Source organism: Canis lupus, chromosome 4 (assembly GCF_011100685.1).
Source record: "Canis lupus familiaris isolate Mischka breed German Shepherd chromosome 4, alternate assembly UU_Cfam_GSD_1.0, whole genome shotgun sequence".
NCBI classification, from domain to species: domain Eukaryota; kingdom Metazoa; phylum Chordata; class Mammalia; order Carnivora; family Canidae; genus Canis; species Canis lupus.
Genome location: NC_049225.1, coordinates 1727306 through 1745330, shown reverse-complemented (window position 1 = coordinate 1745330; position 18025 = coordinate 1727306). Strand labels below are relative to the sequence as shown.

The window sequence follows — 18025 nt, the reverse complement described above, 5'->3', positions numbered from 1 at the left end:
TAAATAAATAAATAAATAAATAAATATATATATATATATATATATATAGTTGATACCTTTTCATAAATCTCCCCCATCCCTAAAGATTTTCTCTGTAATTGTTCATTAATTGCTAAGCCATGAGTGCTGAAAACTCTTATTGTAGACTTGCCTATTTTTACTTTCAATTCTGCTCATTTTTACTTCACATATTTTGAGGCTATGCAGTTAAGTGTATAACCCAGTTAGAACTGTTTTTCTAATTGATGAATTGATTTTCTCATCATTTTGAAGTGATTCCCTTCATCCTTGGAAATATTATTTGCCATGAAGTACACTTATCCTGAAATTAATGTAGCCACTGCTGATTTATTGTGATTAGCGTGGAATGTGAATATATAAATTTATATATATAAAATTATATATAGATATATTTTTACAATGATTACTTTAAAATTTCTATTTTCTTTATAATGATTGATATCTTTGTATTTAAACCTCTGCTTTAACCAAACTATGGAGAGAACCCAAATGTCCATTGCCTGATGAATAGATAAAGAATCTGTGATGCACACACATGTGCACGCACACACACACAATGGAATATTACTTAGCCATCAAAAATTAAACCTTTCCATTAGCAATGACATGGATGGAGCTAGAGTGTGTATTATGCTAAGTGAAATAAGTCAGTCAAAGAAAGACAAATACCATATGATCTCACCCATCTGTGGAATTTAAGAAAGAAAACATATAAACATATGGGAAGGGGGGGAAAGAAAAAAGGAGAGAGGGGAAACAAACCATAAGGGACTCTTAAAGATAGAAAAAAAAACTGAGGATTGATGGAGGAAGTGGATGGGGAATGGGCTAGATACGTGATGGGTATTCAAGAGGGTACTTGTGATAAGCACTGGGTGTTGTATGTAAATGGTGAATCACTGGATTCCACTCCAGAAACCAATATCTCACTGTGTATTAACAAACTAAAGTTTAAATTACCAACAAAAGCCATCAGATGACTAACATCCTCATGAATGATCCCAGGCAAGGCCAATAGAAGAATTGCCTAGTGAACCCAGCCCAAACTGCTCACCCACAGAATCATGAGTAAATAAATGGCTGTAATCTTAAGCCAGAAAAAAAAATAATAAAACAAAACAAAAAAATGAGAACAATAACAAAATAAACCCTCTGCTTAAAGTAGACCAATTAGATTATTTGTGTAATAAAATTGTTTTAATATTAGTGGGTTAAATTAACCATATTCTAAATCTCTTCTGTTTCTCCCATGTGTATTTTCCTTTTCATATTTTTCCTGCCTTTTAAAAATTGTGTATGTTCTTGCATTCCATTCTGTCTCAAATATTAGCTTATTAGCTATATACCACTTTGACATATTTTCAATGATTGTTATACATTTTAAGTTCTCTAAGAAGTGGCCTCTGAGACAGAATTTAAAGTTTATAAGGGAGTACCCATAGCATTAACACCTGTGATGGAGGAAGAAGAAGGAGATTGGGCAGATAAAGAAATCAGATGTGATATAGACTTGATAACTTCCCCTGACCCCCACAGAGAGTCTGGAGGTGAAATAGCTCATCAGAATTGTCCTGTTTTGAGCTGAAATTCCCAGACATTTATAATTATGCTAGGTCACCCATGCTAGACTAGTTGTTATGTGCCCTGAGGTCAGTAATAAGGTTCTGTTTTGTTTTGTTTTATCTTCACTTTGGATAGTTTATTTTACTGTGTATTCTAGTTCACTGATATTTTCTTCCACAATGACTAATCTACTTATAATTCTACCAACTGAATCTTGCATTTTTAGATATTATATTTTTTATCTCTAGAAGTTCCTTTCAGTTCTTTTGTCCATGTGTTCTTTTCGCCCCTCACTCTGCTCCCAAAATATCTTAAACATATTGAGCATACTTAAAACATATTCTTTAACACCTTAGTCTGCTGATTTTATCATCTCTATTATTTCTGGCAGTTTTTATTGACTAAATCTGTATCCAAATGCACTTAATGTTTTTATTATATGTGGACTATTTTGATTATTACATTTTGGGGTGTTGGATTTTGTTTTCTTCCTTTAAAGAGTTTTGAGTGTTTAAATCTTGTTTTTCTTTGTTACAGAGTTCTGAAGTTTGCTTTTGTAGGCTTATTTTTAGGCTTTTGCAGGACAGACCTACAGCAGCCTTTATTTGGGAATAAATTAGCCTTATTAATAAGGATCAACCCTTCTTGTGGTTCTACTAATTGCTCTTTGAAAAATGTTCAAAGTGGTCTCCACACTAGCTGGATTTCAAGCTTTTCTCAACTCTGCTGAAGACTGGGAATTGTTCACATTTATGAGTTCCTGTATCTTTTTTCCTTTATGAGGCTTTACCCATGTGTGTGTGGATAGGTGTTCAGCTAAAGAGTCAGGGGAACCCGTTTTGATTCCTGAGGCTTTCTCCACAGGGTGCGCTACTTTTCAGTGTTCTGCCCTGCAAATTCTAAGGCAGTTTTCCTAAACTTTGATCTCTATCTATTCAACTTAGCAAGGCCATTGGCTCTGTCTCAGCTCCTTGTCTCTGTACCATGATTCAGAAGTTATCTCTGAGAAGAAATCTGGAGCAATCACAAGGTTTACCATGTTTGTTTTCCTTCTCCCAAGAAGCAGTCATACACTGCTTACTGTTCAATATGTGGCTACAAGTTTTATCATGTTTTGTCATATTTATTTTATTAAGGAGGGAAAACCTGATATGTGAATCCCCCCAGGTCTAGTAGAGGTGTTTATTCATTATTCTTTTTTCTTCTTGTACCTCCTAAAAATACAATTTATCCCTCAGAGCATTATAGTAGATTATTTGGTTTTTATTTATTTATTTAAATTAACAAGCCCAACCCAAGGCTTGAACTCACAACTCTAAGATCAAGACCTGACTTGAGATGAACAGTCAGATACTTAATTGTGCCAACCAGGCACCCCTATTTGGTTTCCTTTTGTTTTCCCCAGTTACTGATATCTTCTTTCTTAACTTCCATGATCAATGGCCCCACCTCTGGCCTTGTTGTTCATTAGAGTTTTTATCTTGGTTAGTTATTGTGGCATAATAAACCACCCCAAAATCAGTGGCTTAAAAAGTTGCTTTTATAATTCTATAAGTTGACTAGGCTCAGCTAGAGATTTCTCTTCTACATTATATCAGCAGTAGCCTCAGTAGTCTGGAATTCTGAGTCTACTTACATAGAAGGATGACTTGAAGGCTGGGCTAAGCATAGATTATGGGATTGTTAAGTATCTCTTCCCTTCTTGCTCATGTCGTCTCTCTATCTCATAGTTCCATACGGTCTCTCCAGCTGGGAGTACTTATCTGGAGACTCATGACTCCTACAAGTGAAAAGAAGAATCTGACAGCCTTGAAATTATTCCAGAGTAAATAGTTTATTTTTAAGCAGTGGGTCTCCTTATTTGGTTATTTTTCCTCCTTTACACTGATATTGATAGCACAGTGTCTTAATTTCTAATATAAAAAGAATTTGCAAAAATATTACTGAAAGCTTCCATATGCCTTCACTCATTTTCCTTTAATGTTAACATCTTACATTCCCATGAATACATTTGTCAAACTAAGAAGCCAACATTGGTGCATTGCTATTAACTAAACTCCAGATTTTATTGAAGAATTGCCAGTTTTTCCACTAATGCCTCTTTTTCTGTCCCAGGATCTATTCAATGCATAAAAACCCACTTCTATATGGTTATCTGATTATGAAAACATACAACTAAAATCCATAGGGCATAGAGTTGTCTTTCAAAAAGTGACACTTGGAGACCCATGGGGGACTCAGTTGTTGAGCATCTGCCTTTGGCTCAGGTTGTGATTCTGGGGTCCTGGAATTAGTCTTGCATCAAGGTCCCTGCAGGGAGCCTGCTTCTCCCTCTGCCTGTGTTTCTGCCTCTGTCTGTGTGTCTCTCATGAATAAATAAATAAAGTCTTTTTTTAAAAAGTGACATTGGACCAATTGGATATTGTAGAGAAACATGAATATGAACTCACTTTATGCCTTATACAAAAGTTAATTTGAAATAGATCATAGTGCTTAGTTTGATATGTTAAATTATAAAGCTTTTAGAATAAAACACAGGATACTATCTTCATTACTTTGGAGTGGGCAAATTTTCTTAAACAGGGTACAGAAACACCAGACATAAAACCAAAAGATAAATAAATTACATTTTATTAAATTAATCACTTCTGCTAAATAGCAGGCAGCATTAAGAGATTAGAAATGCAAATCTCTCACTGAGAAATGTTAATTCAATACATATATGAGTCAATGACTCATATCTTAATTATATAAAGGTTTCCTTAAAAAATGTCAAATCTACAAGATATAGATAAAAATGGAAAGTAAAAGGGGCAAAAGATTTGAACATATATATCAAAAAAGGGGTATCTAAATGGCAAGGCTATGAAACATCAATACTCACTATTAAAACACAAATTAAAGCTACAAAATACCACTACACATCCACACAAATGACTTAAACCAAAATGATGTAATACCCAGTGGTTGTGAGAATGTGAAGCAACTAGAATGGAAATATATTGGGTAGAACCATAATATGATAAAAAAAACTTTGAAGATTTATTTGGCATAATCTACTAAAAACTAAACAAACTTCTTCCATATGACCCATCAATGTTACTTCTTTATATATTCCTAAAGGCAATGAGTGTATAATAACATGAAATGACAAGATTGTCCTAGTTTTACAGGAAATAGCAGTTTTATTCATAATGTCCCCAAATTGGAAAAATTAAAACAAGTGTCCACCAGTGGTAGAATGAATTTTTTTAAATGTTATATATCCATATATTGAAATACATTTGGCAATAAAAAGGAACAAATTATTCACACCCAGGAACATGAATCTATCTCAAAAAACATTATATTGAGCAAAAAACATCTGAACAAAAGTAAATACTGCTCTTGTGCAGTGATATCAAGAAGATGGGGTGGGGGGGTTAGGAGGTCCCAAAGCTTGTTTTCTCAAAAAAAGAAAATAAACAACTGTAAAATGAGGAAACTAGCCCTAGGAAAGCTCTGGACTCCAATGAAGAAGCAACAAAAACACAGGGAGATGAAAATCCAAGGACAGTTACATAGAAAAATATAGGAAGCATTTTACCTGTAACGCCCTATCCCCTGGTCCAGAGAAGCTTGGAGCCAAGAGAGATACCTTCAGAGATATTTCACCCCAAAGGGAAAGGAGAGTAGAAGAAACACTACCAAGCATCACTACCATACACTTTTGTAAACTTGCTACTGAGGATCCCACAGTCTTTACCAACATTGAACCCAGCTGATAAAGCAGCCTGAAGCCCCTGTCACTCTGTCTCTTTCCTAGGACTGGAGCTGTCACTGTGGTGAGACTGACCTCCAGGGACCCCATTAATTGCTCTGCTCTGCTCTCTGAAATCAAGACACTATAGCACCTCATGATATACAGGGCCAGAACTAACACTGTTTGGCAACCCACCCTTTGTGTCCTGAGTTGGGGTTCAAACCTAGCATAACAACACCTGAGCTACTGCTGTTTGTAATTGTGCAATGTCAGGACTTTCATCCACCATCTCCAAGGCATGCTGCTACTGAACCTGTCTCTGGGCTCAAGCCAATCCTGCACCCTGTCAACCTAAGGTTCATACCACTGCTCTTCCCCCACACTCCCAGGGCCTGAGTCACTGTGGCAAACCCCAGAGACCCAGATCATGGTTCCATGGGAGAGCTATGCCAACCATACCTAAAATATCAGCACCACCATCACAGCAAGTGTACTTATGCCCAAGATCCAGGTGCTACAATAGTTCCAGATGCATCTTATCCCAGAACCCCAGATCAACTGCTGCTCTAAGTGCCAATATACCAAAATTGGTGACAAAAAAAGGATCCCTTGGCTATAAGTTCTTCCCACAGGCAAAAAGGGAGAACAAGAAGACCCCAGCAGCTTTTGCCTCCAAGGACCCTAATAGTCTTAGTTACCAGTGCCACAAACAGGATCTCTGCAGTTTTGACCAGAGAGGACCCCCCACAGTTTTCACTGATGTTGCCCTCAGGTGATGGAGCTGCATGGAGACTATCACCACTATGCCTTTCTGGGAACCAGAGATAGTGCACCCTACCCACCCAATGTTCTACAACCACCCTTAGGGTAAAATCTTTTCCCACAAAAGCCAGTACAAAAGACTGGAAGAGATGACCACTTCCTCAAATGTGAGGACATCAACACAAAGCTATCAAAAACACACAAAAAAGCAACAAAACATGGCACCATCTAAAGAAATAATTTTCCAGTATCTGACTCCAATGAAATGAAGATCAAGCTACCTGAGTTATCTGAAAAAGAATTCAAAAAAGCATTTTAAGGAAGCTCATGAGATTCAACAGAATATAGATAATTCAATGAACTCAGAAAAACAAACCATAAAAAAATGGTAAGTCCAACATAGAGAAAAATCATAAGTAAGAAACAAATAGAAATTCTGTATCTGAAGAATACAATGAATAAATAAAAATGCAATCGAGTTTCAACATCGGGCTCAATCAAACAGAAGAAATAATCTGCAAACTTGAAGACAGATCTCTTCATATTATCCAATTGAAGGAAAGAGAAGAAATAAGAATTTTTAAAAAGTGAAGAAAGCTTATGCAAATTATGGAATTCATTAAGCCAAACAATATTTGCATTATTGAGTCTTAGAAGAGAGAAAAAAAGGATAGGAAACTTATTCAGACAAATAATGGTTGTGAACTTCCCAAATCTAGGGAGAGATACAGCCCAAAAGATCTGCACTGAGACATGTTATAATCAAACTCTCAAATAAAAAAAATTTGAATTTTGAAAGAAACAAGATAAAAAAGACTTATCACATACTAAGGTATCCTAATAATGCAATCAGCACACGTAAGCTAGATGAAAATGTGCTTAGCATCATTAATCGTCAGGGAAGTGCAGATCACTATGGAAAACAGTATGGAGGTTCCTCAAAAAGTTAGAAATAGAACTACCATATGATGCATCAATCCCACTTCTGGGTATATATCCAATGGAAGTGAATTTATTTCAAGGAGCTCCCATGTTCATTGCAGCATTGTTCACAATAGCCAAGATATAGAAACAACTTAACTGTGCTTCACTGGAAGAATGAATAAGGAAAATGTGATAAATACTTGTAGGTAGATAGAAAGATAGATGATAGATAGATAGATAGATAGATAGATAGATAGATAGATAGATACAGATATTATTCAGTTCTAAAAAAATAAGGTAATCCTGTTATTTGCAAGGCCAAATTCATAGAAACAGAGATAAAAGAATGGTGGTTGCAAGGAGTTGGGGAAAGGGACAATGGGCAGCTACGAGTGCATAAATTTTCAGGTTTGAGAAAAATAAGTTCGGAAGATGTAACGTAAAGCAGAGTGACCTAGTTAACAACATGGTTCTATATACTTGAATATCTCTGAGAGTACATCTTAAGTAGTCTCATCACAAACACACAAAAAGTTAACTCTGTGAGGTGATGGATATGTTAATTATCTTGATCTTGGTAATTACTCCACAGTGTAAATGTCTAAATATCATCATGTCATACACTTCAAATATATACAATTATTATTATCAATTATTCCTCAATAAAGTTGAGGAGAAAGTAGATTCTACATGATTCTGTTGATAGAAAGTTAACAGAAAAATCTGATCTGTGAGTATGGAATTCGTGATTAGAATCTACCAACTCATCCAGGTTTTCCAAGATTATTCCTCATTTTTGTACTAGAATCTCACATCCAAGGAAACTCTCACTTCTGGGCAGACCAGAGCAGGTAGTCAATCTAGGTGATAAACTCTGGGAGATTGTAATTAGTTATCTATCACTGTATAACAAATTATCTCAAAACTTCATAGCTTAAAACAACAATCAACACTTATTTCACATTGTTTATATGGGTCATAAATTGTGGAGCAGGGTGGTTTTAACTTGGGGTGGTCTTAAGAGGTGGTAGCCATGCTAGCAAGCAAGGCTGTCATCTGAAGGTTGACCTAGTGCTAGGGGATGTGTTTCCAAGAAGATTTGCTCATATGGCTATCACTTTGGAGACCTCAGTTCTTCATCATGTAGACCTCCCTTATAGAACTGCTTGAGTGTCCACATGATCGGGCAGCTGGCTTCCTTGAATGCATAATCCCAGAAAAACAAGAAAGAAGACCTAATGTTGTTGATGAACCTAGTCTCAAAGACAGCACATCATCTTATCTGCAATAAAATAATAATAATAATAAATCTATTTTTGTGCAAGGGAACTAGACAAGGATATGGATACTAGAGGCAGGATTCATTGGGGTCCACCTCAAGGCTGACTGTCAATGGACTACGGACTGGTAAAGAACATGATGGAATCTCCTGGGGTGCTGGAAATGTTTTATATCTAGGCCTGGGTGGTGGTTACATGAATGTATTTAGATGAGAAAATCCATCAAGCTGTGCACTTAGATTTGTGCACTTTACTCCATGTATGATATGCCACAATCTAAAAAATAGAGACAGAGAAAGAAAAAAAGTGGAGCTATGTAAAAACGTACATATTTGCACATCTTGCTCTGCTGCTTAAAATCTCTGAATGACTTCATAATTACATAGAAATGGAGACCAAAATCCTCACCATCGACTGTAAAGCCACAATTAGGACCTCATCTCTTCTGGCATGATTTTACTTTCCTTTTCCAATTCTTACTTCATTCTGCTGTTTACATTTATGCGCTATATACTTTTTAAGTCTAGACTCCGAAATACTGTTCCTTCTGTCTGAAAAATTATTTTCTACTTCTTGTTCTTCCTTTTGGTCATAGTTTAAAACTGTTTCATCAAATGAATTGGGAACCCAACTACTCATTTAAAGATTTGTAATTACAGATGGAAAAATAGGCATTTGTGATGCCTTGTCAGTAAAACTTGTGTTTCACGTTCACCAAATATCCCCAATTGATATTGAAAAGGACCTCTTTAAAAATTACCAGCGAACAAAAATTCCTGAGTAATAGAAAACCACAATTTTTCACTGTAATGGTATAATTGGTAACTGTGTATAATCATTGGACCCTACAACTCTATCGGTAACTGGATTTTTGGCAAGTTGAGGTATTATCCCAGTTTACTTCCTGGGTTTGGATACATTTATAACCTCTTTTTGAAGACATCTTGCCAGCTGTCTGATAATCCGGAAATCAAGCTTAAAACAACTGATAATAAAAAAAAAACATTATGCATTACATGCCTTTTGAAATGATACAATAGACAAAATTATCCATGGAGTGAATCTTACTCATTCTGTAGATTTAATTTTAAATTTACATAAAGTTCAAGGTAAAGGAAAACAAGTTAAATATATGAAAAGGAAATTGTTTAGACATCCAGAAGGTAGACTATTGCCCAAATCAGTGTCACCTGTGCATTCACATGCAGGTGCACCCAGGAAGGGGTCAATATTATAGATTAAAACAGATCAATGCAATGCATGGCCTTGACTTTGGTCTGTTTAAAAAAACACACAACCTTTTACCATTTAAAAAAACAATTTGAGAAGAATGAATATGACTAGGAATTATATATTATGGAAATATTGGTACTTTCTTAGTTTTCATAATGATTTTTAAGATTATGTAGAAAACTTCTTGACATTTTAGAGGTGTCTATTAAACTAAAAAAAGCAAAATAGTAAATAAATATTTTACTTTCAAAAACTCAGCAAAGGATGACATAAATATGGTGAAATATAAACAATTTTTTATATCTAAGGGAAACAATAAGATATATTGTTCTTATTGCTCCTCCACCCTGAGTTGACTAAGTAAGAACCTATAAAAATATAGTCACAATATTTTTCATAGTGTTCATCACAATTACAGTTCTTCATTTACTTGATTCTACTCAACGCTAGGCTGTAATCCCTTTAAAGTAAGGCCCATGCTATTCAACAGTATTTGCAAATGTTCAGTAATACTTGTTAAATGAAAAAATGAAACACATGGATGATTCTCAATTCTTTGATCATTTATTTTTTACTTTTTTCATATTTTTTCCTTTATGTTAGACAACCTGCTCTCCTAATCTCAATTCTATCAGCTGAAACTATGTAAATCTCCATTCAAATGTTACGTTTCCTCTGAAATTTTTTTATTTTCCTGATCAAAATAATTTCTTTCTCCTCTGTGTGATTATTAATCCATCATAACAAAAATAATTCGCATGTAACTAGCTATTTATTTGCATCTGTATTACACTATGTATATGTAAAAACAAGGATTATGCATCTTGGTCTGTCTTTTTCTCTTAAACACTTTATTAGTTTGTAGGGATATAATAAATACCCTTTAAATTGGGTTCATATCAATATATGCACTGTGTACCTTTTATTGTATTATTTTCTTAAGTTCTGGTATTTTGTGACAAAATATTGAGGATTTTTTCCCAGGTGTTTTGCAGTTTCATAAGTATTCAAAAATGTTAACTAACTCAATAGGATTAACAACTTCCTCAGACAAATCCAATCTTTAATACTGATGCTCAGAACCAGGCTGGATCTGTGCCAGAGTCTAAACCCACAGAGCGTAGAAGCAGGGAAACCAACAGCAAAAGAAACAGGGAGAACATTAAAACATGGGACTTCCCTGTCACACTGGACCCCCAGAAAACTCAACTGGATATGTTATCCCAAAAATAACAGTCAGATACTGGGATAACTCCTTAGATGTGTTATCCCAAAGATAATAATGAGAGATTGGGAAATTTTTTAGTCAAGGAATTAAAAAGCACATGAGATGAAAGGAAAACCTATAAAAATTCTAATACAATCACAGACCAATACTCACAATGCGCAGAGTTGCTGCTGCATTTCTGTTGGGCTGGAACTAAGGGAAGGCTCTTCCAGTTACTGTCTTTGTTAATTCCTGGGAATCTGTATAATATTGATCTTATGTGTGAGTGCACAAACATTAACATATTTTCTACAGCTTTCTGCTGCCTGCTCTCAGCTAATCCTGCCACTTATCTACCTCTTGAATTGGACATGGAGAAGAGAAGAGGGGAAAAAAAAGAAAAACCCAAAGCCTCTCAACTATATTTTCACAAAACAAGTGTCAAAGGAAGGCAAAGCACATTTTGTTCGGTCTCTGCCTGCTGGGAAGCATGGCCCTTCTTCACACATCATTATGAAAGGCCATCAGGCTGGGATTAACATCTGAGTGACCCAGGAAGGCCAGGGAAGCATGACTCAGAAGGTTTTTCAAGGAAGTTAAGTTATCCTTAAGTAGCTCTATTAACAGGGGAAAGTCAACTGCTCTTTTCTTATTCCTAAAATACCCTTGCTTTTATCTTAAAATGCATAGAAACATTTTCACGCTGTAAGTATGGAAGCACCTGCATAATATACCTTTGTGCATTTGGCTAGATATCCTTATTTTATTATTTGGTTTCCCCAAGAGCATCTGATTTCTTGGTTTCTTTTCTTATCTTATGTATATCCTTAAAAGCATACTTTCCTTACACTATATTTTATGCAATACCCCATGGATGTGTTTTGGAAAAAAATATGATGCACCGCAGTATCTATTAAGTAGTTTAAAGCATGATTGGTTTGGAGAATTAAGACCAAGAGAGAAACTCTGAACCAAACCTCAGCCAGAGCTTTATGCAGAATAATTGCTTTACAAATGTTAACTCAGTTTGCAATGAGAATTTAACCAAAATGATGACACTGCACACACAACACTAATACCTTTCTTCAGATTATCCATGTTGCACTTTCTATAGAATTCACAACTATTTGGAAGCCAAAGTTTTCATGCATGTTAAATAAACTGAATGACTGGTTATCGATTTATTTTTATTTAATTTTAATGATTTTATTTTCTTAAAGTAATTTCTACACCCAACATGGGGCTTGAACTCACAAGCTCGAGATCAAGAATCAAACACTCTATGACTAAGCCAGCCAGAGGCTTCTGATTATGAGCAAATTAAAATTTTGGAAGTACTTCTACACTATGACAAATCTAATTTTGTACTTAAAAGTGATGATAAAAACAAGATCCACAATGAATTTTATACCAGTAAGAACTTAAGGAAATAATATTTTTTATAATAAATTTATTTTTTATTGGTATTCAATTTACTAACATACAGAATAACACCCAGTGCTCACCCCGTCAAGTGCCCCCCTCAGTGCCCGTCGCCCAGTCACACCCACCCCCCGCCCACCTCCCCTTCCACCACCCTTTGTTCGTTTCCCAGAGTTAGGAGTCTCTCATATTCTGTCTCCCTCCCTGATATTTCCCACTCATTTTTCTCCTTTCCCCTTTATTCCCTTTCACTATTTTTTATATTCCCCAAATGAATGAGAGCATATAATGTTTGTCCTTCTCCGACTGACTTACTTCACTCAGCATAATACCCTCCAGTTCCATCCACGTTGAAGCAAATGGTGGGTATTTGTCGTTTCTAAAGGCTGAGGAATATTCCATTGTATACATAAACCACATCTTCTTTATCCATTCATCTTTCGATGGACACCGAGGCTCCTTCCACAGTTTGGCTATTGTGGACATTGCTGCTATAAACATTGGGGTGCAGGTGTCCGGCGTTTCACTGCATCTGTATCTTTGGGGTAAATCCCCAGTAGTGCAGTTGCTGGGTTGTAGGGCAGGTCTATTTTTAACTCTTTGAGGAACCTCCACACAGTTTTCCAGAGTGGCTGCACCAGTTCACATTCCCACCAACAGTGCAAGAGGGTTCCCTTTTCTCCACATCCTCTCCAACATTTGTGGTTTCCTGCCTTGTTAATTTTCCCCATTCTCACTGGTGTGAGGTGGGATCTCATTGTGGTTTGGATTTGTATTTCCCTGATGGCCAGTGATGCGGAGCATTTTCTCATGTGCATGTTGGCCATGTCTATGTCTTCCTCTGTGAGATTTCTCTTCATGTCTTTTCCCCTTTTCATGATTGGATTGTTTGCTTCTTTGGTGTTGAGTTTAATAAGTAATAATATTTTTTAAATTCCAGTTTCTCCATTTAAATTTCATTATTTACTCAAAGCAGTATTAGATTGTAGTTTGGAATTTACCATGTTCTTTCTTTTTTTAAAATTGTTATTATTTATTTATTCATGAGAGACACAGAGAGAGAGAAAGAGAGAGAGGCAGAGACACAGGCAGAGGAAGAAGCAGGCTCCATGCAGGGAGCCTGACGTGGGACTTGATGCCGGGTCTCCAGGATCAGGCCTTAGGCTGAAGGCAGCACTAAACCGCTGAGCCACCCAGGCTGCCCTACCAAGTTCTTTAAATACAGATTTAAGTTAATCTCTTTATTTATTTGAAACAGTTTTAATGAAATATGATTGATATATAACATTATATTAGTTTCAGGTGTATACTGTAACAATTCAGTATATGTATATGTTGTGAATAATCACCATGGTAACATCCATTCCCACGAAGAGTTGCAAATTTCTTTTTCTTGTGATAAGAACTTTTAAAATCTACTCTCTTAGCAACTGTCAAATATAGAGTTATAATATATAATACAGTTAATTTATATTAACTATATAGTCATGATGCTACACATTACATCCCCATGACTTATTTACTTTATCATTGGAAGTTTGTACCTTTGATGTTTTTCTTACTACTAATTATTAATTATGGTCAATTTTAACATGTATTTTGTTGTCATAAAGAGCTTTCACATTTTCTTTTATTTGCATTTTAGGAAGTCTCTTTAAGGATAGTATCATTATTTTAATAATCCATTTTTATATAGTTTAGTAATTAAGAAACTTGTCCAAGAATCTGGCTAGTAAATATCAAAATCTTCATGCTCTAAAGTCCTTCTGATTGACATTATAGCATGCCTAACACCAGCCTACATAGACACATCTTCACAAGCACCAAAATTGTAATTTCCAAAGAATCTAAATATCATTTCCATATTCAAAAGAAACATATTATCACTGCTATACTTGATTCCCCTTCCTTTAACCCTAAAGCTGTACACAACAAGAAGTTAAGAGCCAAATTATTCAAACTTTGTGAGAGATTTAACCAATCTGACTTGCTAAAGAAAGATCTGTTCAAGGTTATTTAAGCAGGTAAAAAAAAAAAAATGATATTCTGTCTGGTGCCCTAAAATATGTTCTTAGAATATTGTAAAGACACAAATGCTTAGCTATCTTCTGGTGTCAAAATAAATTTGTTCTTGATTTCTAGTGGAAACTTGGAGGGGAAATACAGAATTTTAGAAGACAAGGCCTTGAATCAGTATGTATTCAGATCCATAGTGCACCAGGGAGGGTCTGTCCAGTCACAGACATAGGGCAATGGAAGGTGGAGAATGTTAATAGGACCACGATTTAACAACATGCCATCTATTGAGTTCTTCTTTCTCACCAGGTGAAGTAAAATTTCAATCCAACTTTACACAGGAATGATGCTGTTTAACTACCACCCATATTCCTTTAGAACAGTAAATTCTTATAGAATAAACTGCAGCATGTTAAAAAAGAACTTGTTCCGTTATTTCATTCTAAAAGTTTTCCAAAATAAAATCTTCTTTGTCAAAAACAATAAATATTTTTTAAAAAATTGTTAGCTTTAAAAGCTCTGCCTGCCACCTCTCCACACCTGAAATCGCTGGAACGAGGAATACATGCTTTCCCTCTTCAGAGACCATTCTTAAATCCATGGCCGGAAAATCATTAATTGAACCCAAAACATTAGTTCTTATTTATCAATCTTTACAAAACTATGCACTACCCCTAAGAGGAAAAGGGTGTTTTCATTAAAAGAACTTTGCTTCTATGGTAGGCACTAATGCTAACAATTTTAAAGGTTTCCATGCAAAATCAGAACTGTCAATGAATCACAATTATCATGATATACCTGTGTAAAGTAAAGAACGTTTTGAGCATAACTTTTGAGATTTTTATTGAATTACTCATTATATTTAAAGTTAGATGAAGCACAACATTGCCATGTTGGGTTATAATACAATCACTTATAGCAAAGCCATGTTCCACCAGAAATAATCAGAAGAGTTGGATAAAATGCATCATTTGCTTGAATACATTGCAGAATTGCTAAAGAAACTAGCATTTGAGAGGCCAAGATCTTGGAGAAAAGGGAACCCGAGAAATGTGAGCTTTTCTGCTCAGGATATTTGCTAATGTGTAGCATAGAGCCAGAAGCTGATAAACCACTCATAGAAATAAAGCAAAGATGCAGCAGAGCAAGGCAAGATTTGACAATCTCCTGGGGGAAGGGAGGCAAAAGTTGGAGTTTGCTGCTGGCCAATCATTCATAAGTCAATGAGCCAAAATCTTGAGAAGGAAGGTGTAAGGAAGTTATGCCAAATGCAGTGCTCTCCCTCCCTGTCCCAATGCATTTTTAGCCAGGAAAGAGCAAGATGCTAAAAAGTAAACATAAAGTCACCAAAAAAGGCAGAGCTGAGTTATCTGTAATCTCAAGCTGATTGAGAGTTGAAAATGAAGTCATACTAAATAGCAAGGTCCTACAAAACAGTCAGTATCCCTAGAAATCTACACCCTACAATATGGGCCAAAGCAGAGGTAGAAAAAGCCATGCTGAAATTGCACTCCAATTTCAAGTTAAATACTTGATTGGATTAAGGGGATCCCAGTGACTTCTACTGTTTTTCCCTATTCAATACTTTTTATATTTTCTCTATTTTTATGTTTCCTATATTCAAAATTTCCTTCTCAACTGGTTCCTTCTCCATCAGCATTTCAACATGCTCAACTATTACCCATCGTGGATGGGCCACACGGAGGTGGGGGTAAGGGGCCTTTTTTTATCTTCCCACTCCTGTCTCCCACTAGAGCATTATCTTCACCCCCTCTCCCATCCTCACATTCCATTTACTCCTGCACCCAAGATAGCCATCCTTCCATGCCTGCCATACCACTAGAATTGCTCTTATCAGACTCCAATAACTTTGTGACATTCCATGTTCCTCTAAAGGAACATTTTCCATCTTTGTCTCAGTAGCTTTCCATATCATTACAATTAAAAGATTTACTATCCCTTTTGTTCTCTTCTTTTTTTTTTTTTTTTTTTTTTTACCTTTTTTGCCTCTTCTTTCTAATCTCCTTTAGGCATTTTTAGGCATTCTTCTTTCTGTTTCTCAAACTACTATTATAATTTTCTTTCCAGTTTCTACATGTTTTTAGCTAACTCTTACAAACTTTCAGATGTCACTTATATATGATGTTGATTCCTAAATGTAAACCTCTAGCCCAAGATATATTCAACATTTCCAATTATACACATCCAATTAGTGTTTTGAATCTCCATGGACAATTTAAAAGCCCTTCCAACTCAATATAATACAAATACCCCCCTGAAGTAAACTGGTAGACCTTCAAATTTTACTATCTCACCCCAGTGCCTGATATGTTGTCCCCAAAATATCTTATAAAACTTATCTGTTTCACCACATCTAGACTGACCTCCTATCATTTTTTCCTTGTTTATGATAGTTCCCTGCTAATAGTCATGCACATCTACTCTTGGGTTGCTCTAGTCCATCTTCCACCCTGAAATCCCAGGGGCATTGCAGATCTAACCATCCTGCTGTGCCTTCATTTAATACTTTAATAAATAACTTCCCTTAGCATTAAGGACCAAATCTGGTCACTGTCAAGCCCTATAGCATCATAGTGTGCAAGTCTTCTTCTCTTCATCCCATTAAATTGTCCAAATTTCAGTTCCTTAAAGGAACCATGCTCCCTTCTTCCCCAGAATTTTTGAAATGCCATTCTTTCCTCCCTGAATGCCTTTGTCTGTAGAGCTGATTAACTTCTACTCATCTTTCCAGTCTTCTTTCAAATGTCATTGCCTTAGGAAAGCTTTTCTAGACATCCTCTGGCTATCTTATGCTTGTCACATACTTTCTGTATGTTTTCCTGAAGGAGAATATATTTTGGTATTTGATTATTTCCTACTGATCACACATCCAGCACCCCAATCCCAATCAGATTGTAATTCCATGAAGAATAGAACCATGTCTGTTTTATTCCCAGTGTACTCCTAGTATCATATTAGCTCCTGGTAAGTTGTAGATACTCAATAAATACGTGTAAAATAAATGAACACAAATGAGTGAATGAATAAATGAATAAGAAGATGCAATATATAAGTTCTTTGAGTATCCCCAGTTAGCTAGCATATCAAGGTATAGTTGTTTGTATTAGGCTTACTTGGATAGGCAACTTTCCTCCTCAAACATTAATTCTTTTCCTTATACCTAGACCTGCCTCACCATGATGGGACAATGGAAATAGATTAAAGCTCAGTTACCATAACTTTATGGATTTAATTAGTAAGTCAGATTTCTCTCTCCCCTTCATATTTCCAATGCACATGCATGTATGCACACACACACACACACACACACAGAGTCAACTTCTAGGAAAAATAAAATTTCATTATTGTACTTAGGGTGTAATTTTCCCAGAATGCTGCTCTTTCAAATTAATATAGAACCAACAAATAAGTTAAAATATAGACTATTATTAGAAACTTACATTGATTCATTGAACTCTTAGGTTCTGAAAAGAATGTATCCAAATTATTGTGGGGTTCTTTTTCTTTCACAATTCTTCCTGTTTCTCCTCTCAAAACTAAAATAAGTTTAAAATTAAAATAAAATGTTAGAAAATAATAGGTTTGAAATATAGCACTCTTAAAATTCCCAATTTCTAAGTAGTTCAGTTTCCTGAAGGTTTCCTACGAAAATGCCTGACCGTCACTCAATCTTTAAGTGACATTAAGATTTGAGAGCAACTGGGCAGCCCTGGGGGCACAGCGGTTTAGTGCCGCCTGCAGCCCGGGGTGTGATCCTGGAGACCTGGGATTGAGTCCCACATCGGGTTCCCTGCATGGGGCCTGCTTCTCTCTCTGCCTCTCTCTCTATGTCTC

General features: G+C 35.7%; 1 long non-coding RNA gene across 1 annotated transcript in view; it reads right to left on the bottom strand.

Annotated features, from left to right (window-relative positions):
- The window catches only part of LOC119871429, a 35002-nt gene extending 17269 nt beyond the window's left edge, over positions 1-17733 (bottom strand). The window contains exons 1-2 of the long non-coding RNA XR_005357704.1: positions 17632-17733; positions 3221-3364 (exon numbers count right to left, since the gene is read on the bottom strand). This is a non-coding gene — a long non-coding RNA (uncharacterized LOC119871429). The remainder of the gene's footprint in view (positions 1-3220; positions 3365-17631) is intronic.
- Positions 17734-18025: the final 292 nt, after the last annotated feature.